Source organism: Gymnoscopelus microlampas (assembly GCF_963454915.1).
Source record: "Gymnoscopelus microlampas genome assembly, chromosome: 2".
In the NCBI taxonomy this organism is placed as follows: domain Eukaryota; kingdom Metazoa; phylum Chordata; class Actinopteri; order Myctophiformes; family Myctophidae; genus Gymnoscopelus; species Gymnoscopelus microlampas.
In genome coordinates this window covers 9,341,921-9,360,796 of record NC_139939.1, presented here as the reverse complement: position 1 = coordinate 9,360,796, position 18,876 = coordinate 9,341,921, and the positions used below count along the sequence as shown (strand labels likewise).

Here is an 18,876-nt window from a genome sequence, read left to right as displayed (position 1 = left end):
ACACTGGGGTCATTTTAACATCTACTAATGACTTTTGTGTGCAACCCAGACAGTTTTTAAGTTGCTTGATTCAATATTTTGATATTTGATATTCATTTGATCAGATACGCCCCGCCCCCTCCTTAATGAGCCCATTCAACTTCAAACTCCATTTTAACCATGTTAGACTCATTGAGAACACACGTCACTGCTTTTGGTGACTGATATTGTCCTAATGTGTGAACTAGGACTAATGTGTAAATATCGTGTATATTGATGCTGAATTGATGGTTTATCTAAGCCTTTCTTTTAACTTTTTGAAGCTTTTATTTATCTATGATGCACTCCTTCCTCCTATTGTGTAGACTCATACAAATGAAGAAACAAGAGGTGAAGACCAATCAACAGGGACCCCCTGTCTCGCCATGTCTCCTGTCTACGCGACCGTCAACAAGACCAACAAGGCCGACCCAACCTCCAGCATCTATGCTAATGTTTACGATAACACCCACCAGGATCCTTCAGATTTGACTTGTGTTACTGTACAACCCCCTGAAGTAAGCAGAGCCGCTTTCAGTGTTGATTTGCATCCAAACCAAAATACTACAATATATACTAAAATATGCTAACATTTTAAAATGCTAAAATGTCCCAACCAGTCAATGGGATTCCTGATTTGTATTCATTGGCACAGCTACCTAACAATCTCAAAGAAAATTTGCATCAGTACAATTTCCATTCCTCAAATCGATCACCACAAAACAAGTATTGGAAGTATTGTAAATAATGACTATTGTCAATTGGCATGATCATGTTGATACCACTAAATATCTTTGCCTTGTTAAAGAATGTTGCACAAAATCATAATTGCATTCATCCACTGTTTGTATGTATGTTCTCACTGCAATACAAGTCCAACTTGTCATACAGCTTTTCAACCGGTCACAGAAATGTTATATCCATTATAATCCATGGTCGGATCGCGTGTATAAACAAACACCCTTAAAGGGTTAAGTTTTCAGAGGTAAGTTGTCGTGAGGTAGTTTTCACCCGTGCAGCCAGCCTGAAGGCCTCTGTCAAAAAAACATTTTTTTGACAGTACTCCTACAGATTTTGGTCAAATGTCGCGCAATTTGGTACACAGTATTTCTATAGTCATTAAAGGAAACGGGTTTTTCAGATTTTTCATATTCCATCCTGATTGGCTAAGAATGGCTTCCAAAATTTGCACGAGTGCCTTTTGAACAAAATGCCTGAAATTATGAACACAGTGTGCAATTTCCGCACATTTTGCACGTACTGTATTCCCACTACTAGGCCGAGAAAGAAATGCCACTTGATTATTTTCAAATCAGCCTCATGGTGGCGCTATAACAGGCTGATTTGAGTTTTTACTCATAACTGCACGATCTGTGTAAAACTCTGTATGTGCACTCCCTAGAAGCCAAGGAAAAGCCTTTGCCCTGCATTTTTCACATCTGCCTTTTATAGCTCCAACAGGAGGCCGACTTATGTAAAACTCATTTTTGGATATTACTCCTTCAGATGTTATCCAGATTTCACGCAAATTGGTACACATGATCTCATGATCACCAGGAGTCCGATTTAAAAAAAAAATGTCTTCCAAACATCACGCAAATTGGTACATATTATTTCTTTAGTCAAGTGATCAAGACGGATCCGTCCGATTTCTCACATTCCAGCCTGATTGTCAAATTCCAAACATTTGGCCCACACTAATCTACCTGACCTGGCGGAGGAGACCTGTGGTCCGAGGAGCACTTTTTCTAGTTGATATTCATTTTATTAGACATGGCCCCCTACATCAGCCCATTCAACTTCAAACTCCATTTTAACCATGTTAGACTCATTGAAAAGACACATCCCCATGGTGACTGATATTGCTGTGAGAAAATCTACAGAAAGAAGAAAGCTGTGAGAAGCTGTGAGAAAATATCTGCTGAATGATTGTTTATCTCAGTCTTTCTTTTACATTTTTAAAGCTTTTTAATGTTTCTACGACATACTCCTTCCTCCTATTGTGTAGACACATACAAATGAAGAAACAAGAGGTGAAGACGAATCAACAGGGACCCCCTGTCTCACCATGTCTCCTGTCTACACGACCGTCAAGTTCAACAAGACCAAGCAGGTAGGACCCAACCTCCAGCATCTATGCTAATGTAAACGATAACACCCACCAGGATCCTTCCGATTTGACTTACTGTTACGTTACCCCCTGAAGTAAGCAGAGCCGCTTTCAGTGTTGATTTGCATCCAAACCAAAATACTACAGTATACTAAAATAAAATAATACATTCTAAAATGTCACAATCAGTCAATGGGATTCCTGATGATGATGTTTATTCATTGGTACAGCTACCTAACAAACAGTCTATGACTCCTTCCCCCTATTGTGTAGACACATACAAATGAAGAAACAAGAGTTGAAGACCAATCAACAGGGACCCCCTGTCTCACCATGTCTCCTGTCTACACGACCGCCAAGTTCAACAAGGCCGACCCAACCTACAGCATCTATGCTAATGTTAACGACGACACCCACCAGGATCCTTCAGATTTGACTTGTGTTACTGTACTCCCCCCTGAAGTAAGCAGAGCCGCTTTCAGTGTTGATTTGCATCCAAAACAAAATACTACAGTATATACCAAAATAAAAAATACTATATGTCCCAATCAGGTAATGGGGTTCCTGATGATGATTTGTATTCATTCGCACAGCTACAGCAACTATTACAACTAATCTAACACATTTTCGCGTCAGTAAATTCCCATTCCTCAAATCCATCATCACAAAACAAGTATTAAAAGTATTGTAAATAATGGTGACTATTGTCAATTGGCATGATCACATTGACACCACTAAATCTAACACACACATTATTAATAGTATTAGCTACAGCTGTCTTGCAGTAGGGTCGTGAGGCTTTGCCTGTTTGGAGGTACACTGTAGTCCAACATGTTAAAGATGTTGCACAAAATCATAATTGATTTCATCCACTGTTTGCCTGTATTTTTTCACTGCAATATAAGTTCTACTTGTCATATACAGTAGTAGACCACAAGGGGAGGTACATTTAATTGTCCATCTCTTTTGTAATTAGTGTTTTTTTTTTCCCAGTGTGTAATTTATGTTATGCCATGTTGATGAATTTAATACATAGAACCACAATGGAAACAAGTCCTCAGGACTTTTTGTGTTATCCATTAAGCCTTAATGTCTTACTGTACCACATTTCTGACTGACAAAGTATTCAATTAATAAATCTATCTATGGTCCTGTAACTTTAACATAGCTAACTCCCACATGTAATGATATATTCTATAGGTCCTATATTATCATGGCTTGGTTGGGATGATTTCAAATTGCACGCTTATGCTTGAAAGGCCAGTGAACCCCCTGCTTTTCAGACAATGATATACCAAATTGGTTCACTATAAAGATTCATACTATTGTGGACAACTATAACAGAGTAAAAAGTAAATACATAGTATATGGCATTGCCACAAACTGTGTTCTAATATAAACACCACTAAGGGCCCTATCTTATACCCATCGCAAACATATTGGTATAGTAATAAATGTGATCATGGTAATACTGACAATAATTACAATGCTTGATCTGTGGCAATGGCTCTACTGAGGAATTTTAACCATGTTAGACTCATTGAAAACACACATCCCTATGTTTCTGGGGACTGATATTGTCCCTCAAATGTGTTTTTTCAATTTAAACATTTTCATTTTTATTTAATTAACTTTTTTTAATTTTCAAAAACATTACATTATTATTAATAACATTATAAGTTATTGTATATCTGCTGAACTGATTGTTTATCTCAGTCTTTCTTTCAACTTTTTAAAGCTTTTATTTGTCTATGATATGCTCCTTCCTCCTATTGTGTAGACACATGCGAATGAAGAAACAAGAGGTGAAGACCAATCAACAGGGACCCCCTGTCTCACCATGTCTCCTGTCTACACGACCATGAAAAGGACCAACGAGGCCGACCCAACCTCCAGCATCTATGCTAATGTTAACGACGACACCCACCAGCATCCTTCAGATTCAGATTGCGCTACTGTAGTCCCCCCTGAAGTAAGCAGAGCTGCTTTCTGTGTTGATTTGCATCCAGACCAAGATACTTAAAGCTGGTGCCATCAGTCGATGTGATCCCTGATGATGATTTGTATCAATCAATGGCACAGCTGCCTAAAGATCTAAAAGAAAATTCTGGACGCTCAGTAAAGCCATTTGCCACATAACAAGTATAGTATTGCAATTGACATGATCACATTGGCACCCACTAAACACACCCATTATAGATTGCATTAGGCTACAGCTGTTTTGCATACATACCAAGGATTTTTTTTCTTTTAGTTATTAATCTCATCTTTATTGATAGACCCTAGTATAGAGAGACAGGAAACAGGGAAAGAGATTTGGGTAGTGACGTGCAGCAAAGGTCCACCCACCGGGCCCGGGATCCAAACCTGGGACTCACTGTCAGTTATCAGAGCCTACAGTATTATGGTACACACCTTAACCACTCAGCTATCAGCACCCCCTTTAGATCCTTTTTAGATGGCAGCAATCTCACAACACTTTCCTAAATTCCCCCTTTAAAGGACGACTTCACCACTTTTCAACATATCCTCATATAATAGGTCCTCACTAATGCTCATGATAAAATGGTACAATTTTTTTCTAATGAGTGTGTCTCAGAGGAGGGCTGTAGACAGTTCAGAAACCCGTCTACCAGTGACATCATTGATGGGGAATCCAAGCTAATAGAAACTGCAGGCTTTCTATTCCTGGAAAGTTGCAATGCAATAATAGATCCCATTGTTCTCGCCTTAATACAAATCGAAATAAAAAAATTGTAATCTTTTTTGAAAAAAAAAATCCTGCCTAACGATGATGTCACTGGTAGACGGGTTTCTGGACTGTCCACAGCCCTCCTATGAGACAGAGACCAAGTATAATTTTTTTTTATCATTTTATCATGAGCATTGAGGACCTATTATATGAAGATAGGTTGAAAAGTGGTGAAGTCGTCCTTTAACCTGAACCATGGAGAAGGTGGTGTGGTGTTTATGTGATCAGAAATAAAAGTCCTAGGATACTTTCAACCAAAATGAATGTCATACAAAGCTGTAATAAATAAATAAATGTGACAATTGACATTTTCATACAGTGTATGTGGCATACTTTGCCAATCTTTTTGGACAGGACATTGGGATAGAGATGGGGAGTGACATGGAGCAAAGGCTGTGGACTTGAACCCGCTACGCCAGCCGTCCAGGCCTGCTTTGCCAATCTCTAGCTAATAACTTATTTTTAGGTATGTTTTTACACAAGTGTCCATGCAAAAGTTAGTTTGAGCTTTGTTGTTTTTGCCTGGGCCCGTCCCAGAGTCTGGTTGAAATAAACAACTCATCCTTTTCGACCTGAGAACTTGTGGACAGCATTTCTTGGTGACTGACAGGGAGGAGGCCAAAGGACAGACAGAACTTTCTGGACAATCTGAACTAAACTGTATCCATAACATTTGAAATGACTGTTTCAATTCCCTGTCCAAGACTGATCTTACCTTATAAACTATTTAGCTGTTCACTCCCACATGTGCTTCTGGTTGCTGTTTGTTTTCATGTATCATTCAACTGTTTTTTATTTTCCATTCACCCATGTATATCGCTGATACATGTATGTACCAATTATCTTGTAATGTTCTTTTTTTTAATAGTTTGATTAATAAACACTTTTCTTTTTAAGACTATAAAAACATTGTCTGTGAGCTCTCTCCTATAGATTTGCATTAGCAAGTTTGTCAACACTGTCACTGCATTTGGATTTATCTTTATCTCTTTCATGACATATAGGCTACAGTATCCAATCCTAAGTAGGGTGACCAGATCCATTAGCACATAATAGACTATGCAGGTTACAGGTTAGGCCTTTAGCATGTGAAGGGCTTAACAAATTATATTTGAATGCGACTTTACAGTAAGAAGTAATACATTCAGATCAAACAACTTTTATTAAATCAGTCATCACTCACACCACAAATGACAATATACAATTCTGGAAATACATTTAAAACAATGTAGATTATGCTGAATTGCGGGTATTTAACAGGCATTCCATTACCCCTAGGAGGTCCTCAGAGTCACTGAAGAGGGGCTGGCAAATTATATTGTGATGTATTAGGAAAGTTGTTTTTTTCCAACTGTCACGGTGCGAGGCAGGAGTTTAGGACCCAAAGTAGAATAGGCAGGCAGGAGCAGAGCAGGTCATATGCACATGGATTTATTGAACATAAGGTGAACAGGACTGAACAGAACACCAAGACAACATTTATATTCTAGCAGGGAACATGAGGAACTGAGGGTCTATATATACACACACACAGGGTTAACTGGACACAGGTGAACACAAGACAATCAACACAGGGATTGGCTGGGGCACAACAGGACACAAGTGGAGAACATAACTAATCAAAGGGAGGTGAGACAAGACAGGTAGCAAACACTAGGGCAGACAGGAACACTAGGAACATAACTACACAATAAAAGTACAAAGAGAACAATAGGAACGATACTACATAATAAGATTCAGAGACATAGATCCTGACATCAACATTTTAAATGATGTCTGAAAATACACATTAACATGAATATAACATATTTCAGTAAATATAAATTGTTCAAAAATATATAAGTTGCACAACACTTTTACACGATTATGGTGCTGTCAAACAAATCCTATGAATATTAATAACCCCACAAATATTCTGTTGTTGGACACAACCACTGCTCGCTGTATTGATGAGATGGCACCCTGGCCCCTGCATGGGTTTAACTGTGTTGCATTGCTGTGCACTGATGATGCAGGAGCCATAACCTGTTAAAAAGCCTGTGAACGGAACCTAGCGTGTTAACACGTTCACGTGCGTGATGTGCTAAATTCTAAACCGGGCTTCGCACCCACAGATGTCTCAGAAAGGCATCTGTTTCCTTCTATGCACAGCAGCAGTAGGCCTTTGCCATCATAGGTAAACAAAGGGGAAGTGGGTAGCAGCCTATTTAGTAGCGCTTTAATGTTTTCTGAAGTTCATTATTCAATGTGTTCCAAAACAAAGGATCCAATAATTAACAGTTCTAAAGATACATACTCTATCAGTCAGGGACGACCATTATTTGTATTCATTTTGTGCCAGCGATTATTTTGTAAAAGCAGGCCTCACTCCATTCAAATGAAAGTGAAACCTATAGAGTGTGGCTCTAAAGAGTCTGTGAATTTGAGACATGAAGTGAAGCTAACCACAAATGAGTGTGTACTGTATACGTGTGAGCGTGACCATGTTTTGCATGCAAACATGAGGAAGAGGGTGGAGTTTAACGATGTAAAGACATTTAGACCTTTATTCAAAGCATGAAGGAGGCACAATCCTCTCCTTCCAGAACTGGACAAGTCACCTGCAGCTCGTTGTCATCATGAGAAATGTCTACATTTACTGTTTGCTTTCTGGTGAGTGACCTCTGCTTGTTTTCACATGTATCTCTTTCTGTGTGGTTGTCTCTGTGTCTCTGAGTGTCTTTATGATGCTCTCCTTGTCTCTGTCTCATCCTTTGTCTGCCACACAAAGCATCTAGAACCTTCTGCAAAAATCGACTCTTCACATCATGTTGTCAATTAATAAGTTGTGTGTCATACTGATGAGCTGTTTCCTTGGTTACCTCTTGTATTGCAGTGTGGAGTATTATGGAGACAACACCTCTCAGCATAACTGGTGATGCTGGGGGTGAAGTGAATTTCACCTGCTCAGACTGGGATGTCTGGCAACACACCAATGTTGAGGTTAATATAAAGTACGTTTGTAAAAATCCATGCAACAAAGATGAAGACAAGATCAAGGCAGAATATGGAAAAACTACAGTAACAAATAGAATAAGTTTGAGGAACTCAGGAAAAGACTTATTTGTATCCATCATTAAACTCAAGAAGTCAGATTCTGGAACATACATATGTGGACTGGAGAGATCGTTTTTGCCGAATAAACATTTGCACGTGCATCTTAATGTTAACGATGGTAAGTCTGCAACTACTGTGCTTCAATGATAAACTGAACATCATGTTTACAAATAATTCTAGAAATCATTAAACATAAATACATGACTGAATTTTTCTTGTTCTCAAACATATTTCCAGCCCCTGTTACAACGGTTAAGATGACGACTCCTGTTACAACAGTTATGATGACCACTACCGCGTCTACATTTCAACATCCTGATGTTTCTACAATGATCTCCATCGTATCCACAACAGCACTGACTAATGAATCCTCTTCCTCCTCGTTATTGACTGGTATGCCACCTGAGGTCTTTTTTTCCTCCTTTTTTGTGTCCTGTGTGTGTTTGATCAATTACCTCCACCAGGCCGAACGTAAGGGGAGTTTATGTTGTGTATATCATTTTGTGTGTCTGTCTGCAGCAATGTTATCAAATTACTACACTAATCAGCAGGCATGTGTTCAGATAGGACCCTAGGGTGGGGTTGAGACCCTGCCATTGTGCCCTCAGATATAAAACTACCCTTTGAATATAGATGGTGCTCATAATGAAGATTACACCACAAATTCTACCGCAGGTCCTATATGAACGCCTGCCTATTGTTCTGACAGCCCGTTATTCTGATCCCCAATAGTCCTAAAAATGTTAGGTTAGTGTGAAGTTAAGGTTAGGGTTAGCATTAGTAATAAGGTGTGCAATTGGACCTACAGTATGGTGCTTCGGAATAAAGAGACAGTGTTTCAGGTGTCACCTGCTATAGGATAATGGCTACCAAGGACGTGTAGTAAAGAGGTAACTGTGATCATGTGGTTGATGAAGATGATGATGACGAACATGATCTTTTGTTGCACATCATTTCTTATAGTCTTGGTTTTGACTCTGGCTCGTGGTATGTTAAACTTCAACTGCAAATATATTGCAACCATCACATGTTTACACCATGTAATAAGGGTGAAAATATTTGGTGCAAATCTACCACGACTGCTGTTACCCGTACATAAGAAAATATGCATACAATATAACAGTAGCCTATGCATGTGATCAAATACAAGTGGTCAAATATGCAGTGTTCATAAGATTATTGTGCAACATATTATCAATTGCATATACTGTAGAATGTAGGAGCATACCGTTGTAGACATTGCTGTCGGGCAGACACCTTACATTTCAACTTTTTTTGTTTTTCCGTAGATTTATGCTCTACTTAAGCAAAAAACCTGTATAGTATGTATGTACTGTATGCGTGTCATGCAGTTTGTCAATGTGTGTCCACTGTCCACCAAATGTAACTCAAGTATGTACACTTTTAGGTTTGCTGGTCAGCTTGGCTGTGGCAGTGACAGTGGTGGCAGTGCTGATGTTCTACATAAAAAGTGACAAAAAAACACAAGGTGTGACACACACACACACACACACACACACACACACACACACACTTGCTTATGGTTGTCCATTGAATCCGATGATGACGTCCATCGGTGACTTCTTTGGTGGCTGAATAGCCCTATCCTGGACCCACAAATCCTATTACAGGTAGGACAAGTGTATGTGGTGGTGGTAGTAGCAACGGCAACTGTAGGTGTGTTCCTCCTGAGTCTCCTCTCCTGTCTCCTGGCTGTCCTTTCCTCCTCCAGCGTTTGGGTCCCATCCCGGCACAGTTGACGCCAGGTGTTACGGTCAGCAGCAACATCCTCCAGGGCCTCAGGTCTGATTTTACATTTCTTTAACGCAGTCTTCAGCTGGTCTTTATAGCGCTTCTTCTGCCCTCCAGCAGAGCGTCGACCATGGTGTAGCTGGCCATATAGCACTCTGCGAGGCAGGCGGTTTGAGGGCATCCTTACTACATGGCCCAGCCATCGTAGCTGGTGCTGAGTAATTGTGGCCTCAATACTCCTGCAGTTGGTCTTCGAGAGTACTTCAGAGTGAGGCACACGATCGCGCCAAGTAATTCCCAGGATGCGCTGAAGGCAGCGTATGTGGAACTGCTCTAGGGCCCTGATGTGGCGGCTGTAAGTTACCCAGGCTTCGCAGCTGTAAAGGAGGGTAGTGATGCAGATGGCTTGGTAGACACAGACCTTTGTGCGTAGATGGAGGTTCTTGTTTTGAAAGACCCGACGCCGGAGTCTCCCAAAAGCAGCTGATGCCTGCTTTATCCTGTTTTGGACCTCATTGTCGATGGTGTTGTCTTCAGAGAGAATGCTCCCCAGGTATCTGAAGGATGGTACAACAGACAGTTGTTTACCAGCAGCAGTGAAGGTACAGTAGGTGGTGTAGATGGGATGTTGGCACTCCACTGGCAAACTACTTCCGTCTTGATGGTGTTGACGGTCAGTCCCATCCTGCTGTACGCTCTCACCACAGCAGTAAGAACAGACTGGCGGTCTTGTGGACTGTGAGATACAAGAGCACAGTCGTCTGCATACTGTAGCTCAATGACTCTCTCCCTTTGCAGTTTGGTGGTTGCCTGGAGCCTCCTTATGTTGAAGAGGTTGCCATCTAGACGAAAGTCCACTGCCACACCGCTACTGTCCTCAAGCTCCTTGTGGAGAAGCTGGGTGACACATAGCAGAAAGATGTTAAAAAGTACTGGTGCTAATACACACCCCTGCCTTACCCCTGTATGTACAGGGAAGGGGGAAGACTCTTGTCCTCCTATAGTCACCCGAGCAGTCATTCCATCATGGAATTGGCGGAGGATGTTGACAAACTTTTTGGGGCAGCCGAACCTGATAAGGACTTCCCATAAAAGTTCTCTCTGGACAGTGTCGAAGGCTTTGGAGAGATCGACAAAGGCCATGAACAGGTCCTGATGTTGTTCTCTGCACTTTTCCTGCAGCTGTCGAGCTGTGAAAATCATGTCCACCGTGCTCCTGCTCTTCCTAAATCCACATTGTGATTCAGGCAGTATAGACTCGGTGGTGTTTTTAATCAGTTTTTAATAACCTTTGCCAGGACCTTACCAGCTACAGCAAGGAGCGAAATACCCCTGCTGTTGCCACAGACAGCCTTGTCACCCTTGTTCTTGTAAATGGTGACAACATTGGCATCTCTCCATTGTTGTGGGACTTTCTCATCATCCCAGACCTTGGTGATGTACTTGTGTAATGCTCTTGTACAGAGGCAGCCTCCTTGTTTCAACAGCTCAGCAGGGATATTGTCATTACCAGGGGACTTGTTGTTTTTAAGGGAACGGATAGCTGATAGGACCTCCAGGAAGGTTGGGGGCTGGTCTAGATTGTGCATAGGAGGAAGTGTAGATAGGTCGTCAAGAACGGTGGGGTCTGCATCAGAGTCCTGATTAAGCAGGGTACCAAAATGTTCAGCCCATCTCAGCAGAATGCTATGCTGGTCCTTCAGGACTGTCAGGCGTCTGCTGTTTTCAGGGGAGTGATACAGCGGCTTATTGGGCCGTAGATCTTCTTGACAGCATTGTAAAAGTTGTGCATGTCATTTTTATCGTCAAAAGACTGGATTTCGTGTGCCTTTTTAGACCACCACTCATTCTTTAACGTTGCCCGATGTGCTCTGTGCATGTCCTTCAGCAAGTCATGGATGGTTTCCGAGTTTTCATCAAACCAGTCTTGGTGGTTCTTGCTCTTATAGCCGATTGTTTGGGCTGCTGCCTCATAGAGAGCCGAGCTGATAGAGTTCCACTTCTGGTCCATGGTGTTCTCAGATGAACTCAAGGACAACTCCATCCCCCCTAGTTTCTCAGCCAGGGAGCAACGAAATTCATTCCTTGCATCAGGGTTTTCCAGGCGGGTGCAATGTAGTCGCCTCCTTCTGGGTCCTTGCAGCCGCAATGGGGGGTGCACTTGCATGTGGACCTTGGCCATGATCAGACGGTGATCTGTCCAGCATTCTGCACCTCTCATGGCACGGGTGATGTGAATGTCCCTGATGTCACTACTCCTCACAATGACATAGTCTATCAGGTGCCAGTGTTTGGAACGAGGGTGCATCCATGAAGTCTTGTATTTAGTCTTCTGCTGGAAGATAGTGTTGGTTATGGTCAGGTTATGCTCAGAGCAGAGAGTGAGTAATCTCAACCCATTTGCATTAACCTGGCCAACTCCATGCCTGCCAAGCACTCCACTCCATATACTGCTGTTTTGTCCCACTCTGGCGTTAAAATCCCCAAGCAAGAAAATCTTGTCATTCTTGGGGATCCAGCGAAGAGCCTCGTCCAGTGACTGGTAGAAAGAGTCCTTGGCCTCACTCTCGGATGGCAGGGTCGGTGCATATGCACTGAGAAGTGTGGCGAAGCGGTTCTTAACCAGGGGTATACGGAGGGTCATTAGTCTCTCACTAATGCCAACAGGTGTTTCAGTGAGTCTTGGTAGTAGAGTGTTTTTGATGGCTAGTCCTACACCATGCAGATGTTTTCCTCCTGACGGGTAACCTTTCCAGAATAACGTGTAGCCCATCCCTTTCTCTGTTAAGTATCATTTATAGTCGGACGTAAGGATACGTAACGAGCGCCGGCGCTCCTTACGTTGTTGGTGTTGTCTCCCCCTCCGTCACCTGCGGCTCCAGGATTTCCTTTCGTGCGATCAAAATTCCCGTCAGGCCGACGTGTACGATCACTACGTTGCCTGTAGTACCACTGGTGCCTGTTGGCAGTATAAGGAAAAAAAGTTTTTCTCGGGCCCTCTTTCTCCAAAAAAAGACCCACGTTGGTGGAAGTAGCCTACTTGAGTAAATGTAGCCTACTTAATTACTTAGACCCGTCGATCCACGGTCTGTGACAAAATGAACCCAGCATTCCCTAAAGTTAAACACACACACACAAATAATATAGCACACAGTGCTGCACAGTGCAGTAGGGGTCGAGACTCACGTTTTGTAGACAACCATTGTTTTTGTCTAGTTTGTGGACTAGTTTGTGTCTTTCATTGCGTTGTTTTGGCTAGATGCTACAATGGTAGCTTCACGTTGTTTAGCTGCGCTGTTGCCAGGTTTTGTGAGAGAAATAAGCAACCAGGTCTATGAAAACAAGCCCAAAAGAATCGACTAGGCCACATCACATGAAAATAGCAGATCTGCAATATATGTTTGAGAATCACTGGTTTAAATAATAATTGGCCCAAATAAGCAAAGTTACACTTTAGAAACAAGCCCAAATAAAACCGCAACCACCAAAGTTTGTTTACAAGCAACTTTACAGAAAAATAAGCCCAAAGTCGCTTATAATAAGCGGACATGGCAACACTTTCCGCAACATTTAAAGGCTCGCAACTGCCATCTAGTGAATTAATAGGTGTACGACGCCTCAACGTCATAATTTCTACGGATTTAACGTCAGCGACCTTGCATGTGTCCATAAAGAACACAAGACATCCCTCACCCCCTGACGCACGTTAAAGACCCATCTAGGGACTTTGAACGGCCCTTGATAGCGGTTTCAGACTATGGTTTCGGGTGCGCACTCCAGACCGCTCCGTTTCCGAGTGCGCTTGGCTGGCCAGCATTCACACTGGCCAAGTCTCTAACGCGCCCGAATACGCTTGCATATATACCCCCGATCCTATAGGTGGCGGAACGCACATAGTGCTTCGCCAGTGGACACAGACGTCATCAACTATGCGACAATGTTTGTGCTGGTCGCGCATAAATATAGGGTTGCCGCTGGGGAGGCGAACGGCCTTCTGGAGAGAGTCAGGAGCGCACTGAGCGCACAGCGAGCGCACAGAAGTCAAGGCACAGACTGCTGTGTTGTTGGCGCGCGTGTTGTTGACAGACAACGGATGCACGCTTATGAGAAACAACACAAATAAAACCTGGTGAAACACGTGTGTGCATTTGCGCAAGATGAGGATACAGGAAACATTCAGTCTAAATGTCCAGTTTACTAACCTTCACAACAACTACTACTTTTGTATTTGAAACCTTACATTTCTCTAAATATTATAAACTTTCACGACAGCTTAAGTACAAAAATATATAATTTATGAAAAGGCAACTAGCCTATACAGTGAAGTCGGACTGAATGACTGAAACCTTGTATTGTGAATTGTACTTCCATGTACTGTTTCTCATGTCTTACTAAATAAAGTAACGTCTTCTCTTTTTTTACTCTCTTTGTGTGGGGATTATCTGGCACATGTATGCATCTGTTATGAAAGAGAAATTGCATCATGAGTGAAACGGCTATAGTCCATGGGAAACCATAAACCTACGTAGGCCTACATCTAAATGAGTTATATTTACTTACAAATTTCAAATTACAAAGCCTTATAAGCTATATATTTCTGGGATGCATAGTAGCTGAAACTCCACAAGATATCCACAAGATATACTATTATATATATATATATATATATATATATATATATATATATATATATATATATATATATATATATATATATATTGTTGCTGTCATTATATGGCCATGACACGGCCTCTCTTTCTATCTCGCGCTCTCATTCTATTTCTGTATGTAATGTTTTATATAAATAAATAAAAATGTTTTATATATAAATATTGCGGGTTTTAGCGCATCATCCCGCGGGTTCATTTTATAATTTAATGATGAAATTAAACCGCGGGATCCGGCCATGGTTGAACCCCTGTGGATTGATCTGCGACGTCTTTTTGTTGACTGTTTTTGGCGAGTTTATATACCGTCACCTATTCCAAATAGCGGGCCACTTCCGTCAAACAGTACGCTTGCTTTCACACTGCAGCGTACCGTCTCCGAGGACGCATGATTCGGATCCGAGACTGCCTCCGGAGGTGGTTTCGGGAACGGAACGGGGATCCGTTTCGGGGAACGATACGCAACGTTCACACTACCACAACATCAGCCAAGTGGCCCAGGGTGCGCACCCGAAACCATAGTCTGAAACGGCCCTTAGAGAGCCTTCATCCAGGATTCTGGTCTCACTCAGAGCAGCAATGTCGATGTTGTAGCGACTCAGCTCAGCAGCAACCATTGCTGTTCTCCTATGAGGTCTGTCAGAGCTGCCATACGAGTCCAGGAGAGTCCTTACATTCCATGTTGCCAGTTTTAAGTTGCATGATTTCCGTGATTTCTGTCCGTTATTTTTATTTGTATTTCGACCGCGTTAATGGAATGGCCCGATAGGTGCGGTATCATATCCAGGCGAGGTTGAGTGGGCAATTTTTAGGCCACCTTTTCTAGGCCCTTCCCCAATTGGGGTGAGCAGTGTGGCCCCTAAATAGGGCTGCTCAAGCGCACAGGGGTCTGCCGAAAACAGCTTCCACTCAGTCCGAGCTGTTAGCGACCTATACCCTGTGCTGCTGCCGTGCAGGGTTCTTAGCTAAGAGCTTCCAGTTAATTCGTAACTGCTCCCGTCGCCAGAACCCCATTTCCGCCAGACTTCAACACGCTGTAAGGTCCAGGTACTTCACCATGGTCAGAGGTGGATACCTGCGCAAGGAAGTTTTTAAGTGCCATAGGGGGTGCGCACTTTCCAGTAGCACTATCTTCACCACGATGAGGTAAGCCCGGTGGCGTGGGTGACCCATGACGACCAGTCCCCCATCCTGGCTGCAGGAGGCTGCTGGGTCCATGTTTTTTGTAAGACCCGCCTATTGCGCAGCGCTAGCGCATTGCTTTTCTGTCAGGGTGTGCTCCCTTAGCCTTTGCCTAAATAGGCTTACCCACAAGGCAGCGGGGCTATTTACCCATAATTGGGGCAGGGGTTGACGGGCGTCAGGGCGTGTCCACATGACAGTGGGCCTATACTACTACTACGCTACTGCACTAGACGCGCCACACGCACCCTGTGTTTACACACACACACACACACACACACACACACACACACACACACACACACACACACACACACACACACACACACACACACACACACACACACACACACAAAGTGACAAGTATAGCCTGTATATGCCTCATGTATAGCCCAGACTTCTACTTTCTTTCTATTTTCCAGTAACCGTCCTCAGTGCCGGGAACATCACTGAAGATGTTGGTGAGGTGAGTGTTATGTTTGAGTTTTATTAAGATTCTCCATTGTTCTATGTTCTGGTGTAACATGTGTGTTGTTGTGTTGCTTCACTGTACATAGTTTTTTTTTATATTGTTTTGTCTTCAATGTGTTTGTGCTTGATGCTGTCTTGGTTTGATTGATTGATTGATTGATCGATTGATCGATCGATTGAATACTTTACAGTAGAACACTTAGGCTAAAAAGATAACACAAAAAATATCTTTGAAAATAGCAGCTATAGCTATAGGCTTTGACTAATTTGGTTTACAGTTTTAGTTATGATCGTTACGTACTGCACAGACAAAACGGAAGTGGGCAAATTACATGACATCCGCTTTACGTGCTACTCATTTTCAGAGATTCCGAAATACAGTTAATCTGTCTGACATCCTTCCCCTCCCCCCATATTCCGCACTGTCCCGCAAAAACATTTCTGTTGTCCTGCAAATGTTTTTTTTTTTATCTGATCACACTTTGTAAAGACCGTTAGGCGAAAACATTTTAATATTGTGGGAGCCAACATGTATGTCTTGAGACTAATCTCAAGGTGACTTCCTGCTTAAATGAAGGTTAAAGGGGTATTTCACTTTAAAACACACTGGGTTCATTTTACATCTACCAATGGCTTTTGTGTGCAACCCAGACAGTTCCCAAAAGTTGCTTGATTCAATATTTAGATATTTGATATTCATTGTATCAGATACACCCCCTCCTTTATGAGCCCATTCAACTTCAAACTCCATTTTAACCATTAGTTAGACTCATTACAAACACACATCCCTGCTTTTGGTGACTGGTATTGTCCTAACATGTGAATTAGGACTAATACAGATGTGCCACTTCAAAACTTCACACGTTACTGTTCTTTCCCTGAAAGTCCCCTGAAAATGCATTTTTTTCCTCCCTTTTCTGCCCTTAAAATGCACTGTTTTGCCCCTGAAAAGAAGTTGTCACTACACACCCCCGTTTTTCCCTTCAACAGACATCCATATACATGAGAACAAAAGAATGTGTGTTGAATAAGGTGTCAGACTCATTATGAGGCGAAAGGTGATTTGACCAGTTGCTCAAATTAATTAGCATCATAAAAGCAGTGATCATCAAAATAATTCAGCATTTTAAATGCCCTTCTTTGTCCCTCTTATTGCCCTGGGAATCCCCTGAAAATTTACTGTCTTGGCGATGGCAGGACATGTGAAGTTTTGAAGTGGCACATCTGTATGTATTTTTTCTTTAACAGAATTGATGCTGAATTGATGGTTTATCTTAGTCTTTCTTTTACATTTTTAAAGCTTTTATTTGTCTATGATGCACTCCTTCCTCCTATTATAGACACATACAAATGAAGAAACAAGAGGTGAAGACCAATCAACAGGGACCCCCTGTCTCACCATGTCTCCTGCCTACACCACCGTCAAGTTCAACGAGACCAACAGGGTTGACCCAACCTCCAGCATCTATGCTAATAGTAACGATTACACCCACCAGGATCCTTCAGATTTGACTTACGATAATGTACTCCCCCCTGAAGTAAGCAGTGCTGCTTTCAGTGATTTGCATCCAAACCAAAATACTACAGTATATACTCAAATGTCCCAACCAGTCAATGGGATTCCTGATGATTTTTATTCATTGGCACAGCTACCTAACAATCTCAAAGAAAATCCTTGTCAATAAAATTCCCATTCCTCAAATCCATCATCACAATAGTGACTAATGAAGTCACACTGTGAAACATCTACTTTAGTAGTGTTTTTGGCAACACTTGCAATTCTTCATAAATTGAATTACATGCTTAATGAATTGAATTACATTCTTAATTAATTGAATACACAGGACCACAATGGAAACAAGCCCCTACGCTTTTTGTGTTATCCTTTTAACAATCTTTGTAAACCGTACTTCTGTACAATCTGCAAACTGTTCATAAAGTATTAAATCAATGAAACCTCTCATAGCTCCGTTTTCTGTTGGAAATGCTGCAGGATCCTAGTTCTGAGATTGTTTTGTAAAGCTACAACAAAGTCCCCAGGTACATAAATAATGACACGGTACATTACCAATGCCTCATTTTGGAGGGCAGACACATGCAAAGTTATCAAAAATGTATTTATGTGGAATATTATTGTTGCGAACGTTTAGGGCATATTTGCCAGCACTGGCCTATATATGGATATTCCCATAAATGGAGACGATCGACCTACGAAGTCGTCATAGAGACCCAAGACGTGCGATAGATACGGGGTCTGACATCAGCGAACCCTTCTCCGAGACTCCATATATGGAGATGGCCGTCACGTCCAGGACCGACGTCATGGTCCCATACTTGGGAATTACTGACATGGGCAGCTCCATGTATGGAGATGTCTGACACTCTCTGACATCACCGTGGTGACATCAAGGGCACAGCCAGCAGTATAAGGGTAGCTGGATGCCCTGGTTAAGGGAGTGTCCTCAGCGACGCTCGAAGATCATCTTAACTCTCTCCAGAGTACCAGGAGATTGGCTGGCCTTACAACCCAGTTAATCACGGATTGCATATTCAGTGGCTAGCTGGCCTTACAACCCAGCTAGGCCTTCAAAGTGGTTCTTGAGTCCGGCTCTAAACAACCAGCCGATTATCAGTATAACAATTATTGTGAAAATATACCAGTGAAAATTAAAAAGAATTGAAAACATTACACAAGTAGACTTCAACTAAGTGCACATGATTTGCCTCTGCTGGTGAAATGGATGTACAGTAGTGTGGTAGTCAAGTGAGGCAGACACGTGTTAATGGATCAGGATTCTTTTTTAAATGATGCACAATGTTGCAATATT

At 42.0% G+C, this 18,876-nt stretch overlaps 1 long non-coding RNA gene across 1 annotated transcript in view; it reads left to right on the top strand.

Annotated features, from left to right (window-relative positions):
• Positions 1–17,406, top strand: part of LOC311059565 — a 31,945-nt gene extending 14,539 nt beyond the window's left edge. The window contains exons 3-4 of the long non-coding RNA XR_014602175.1: positions 16,000–16,043; positions 17,389–17,406. This is a non-coding gene — a long non-coding RNA (uncharacterized lncRNA). The remainder of the gene's footprint in view (positions 1–15,999; positions 16,044–17,388) is intronic.
• The last annotated feature ends 1,470 nt before the right edge of the window (positions 17,407–18,876 follow it).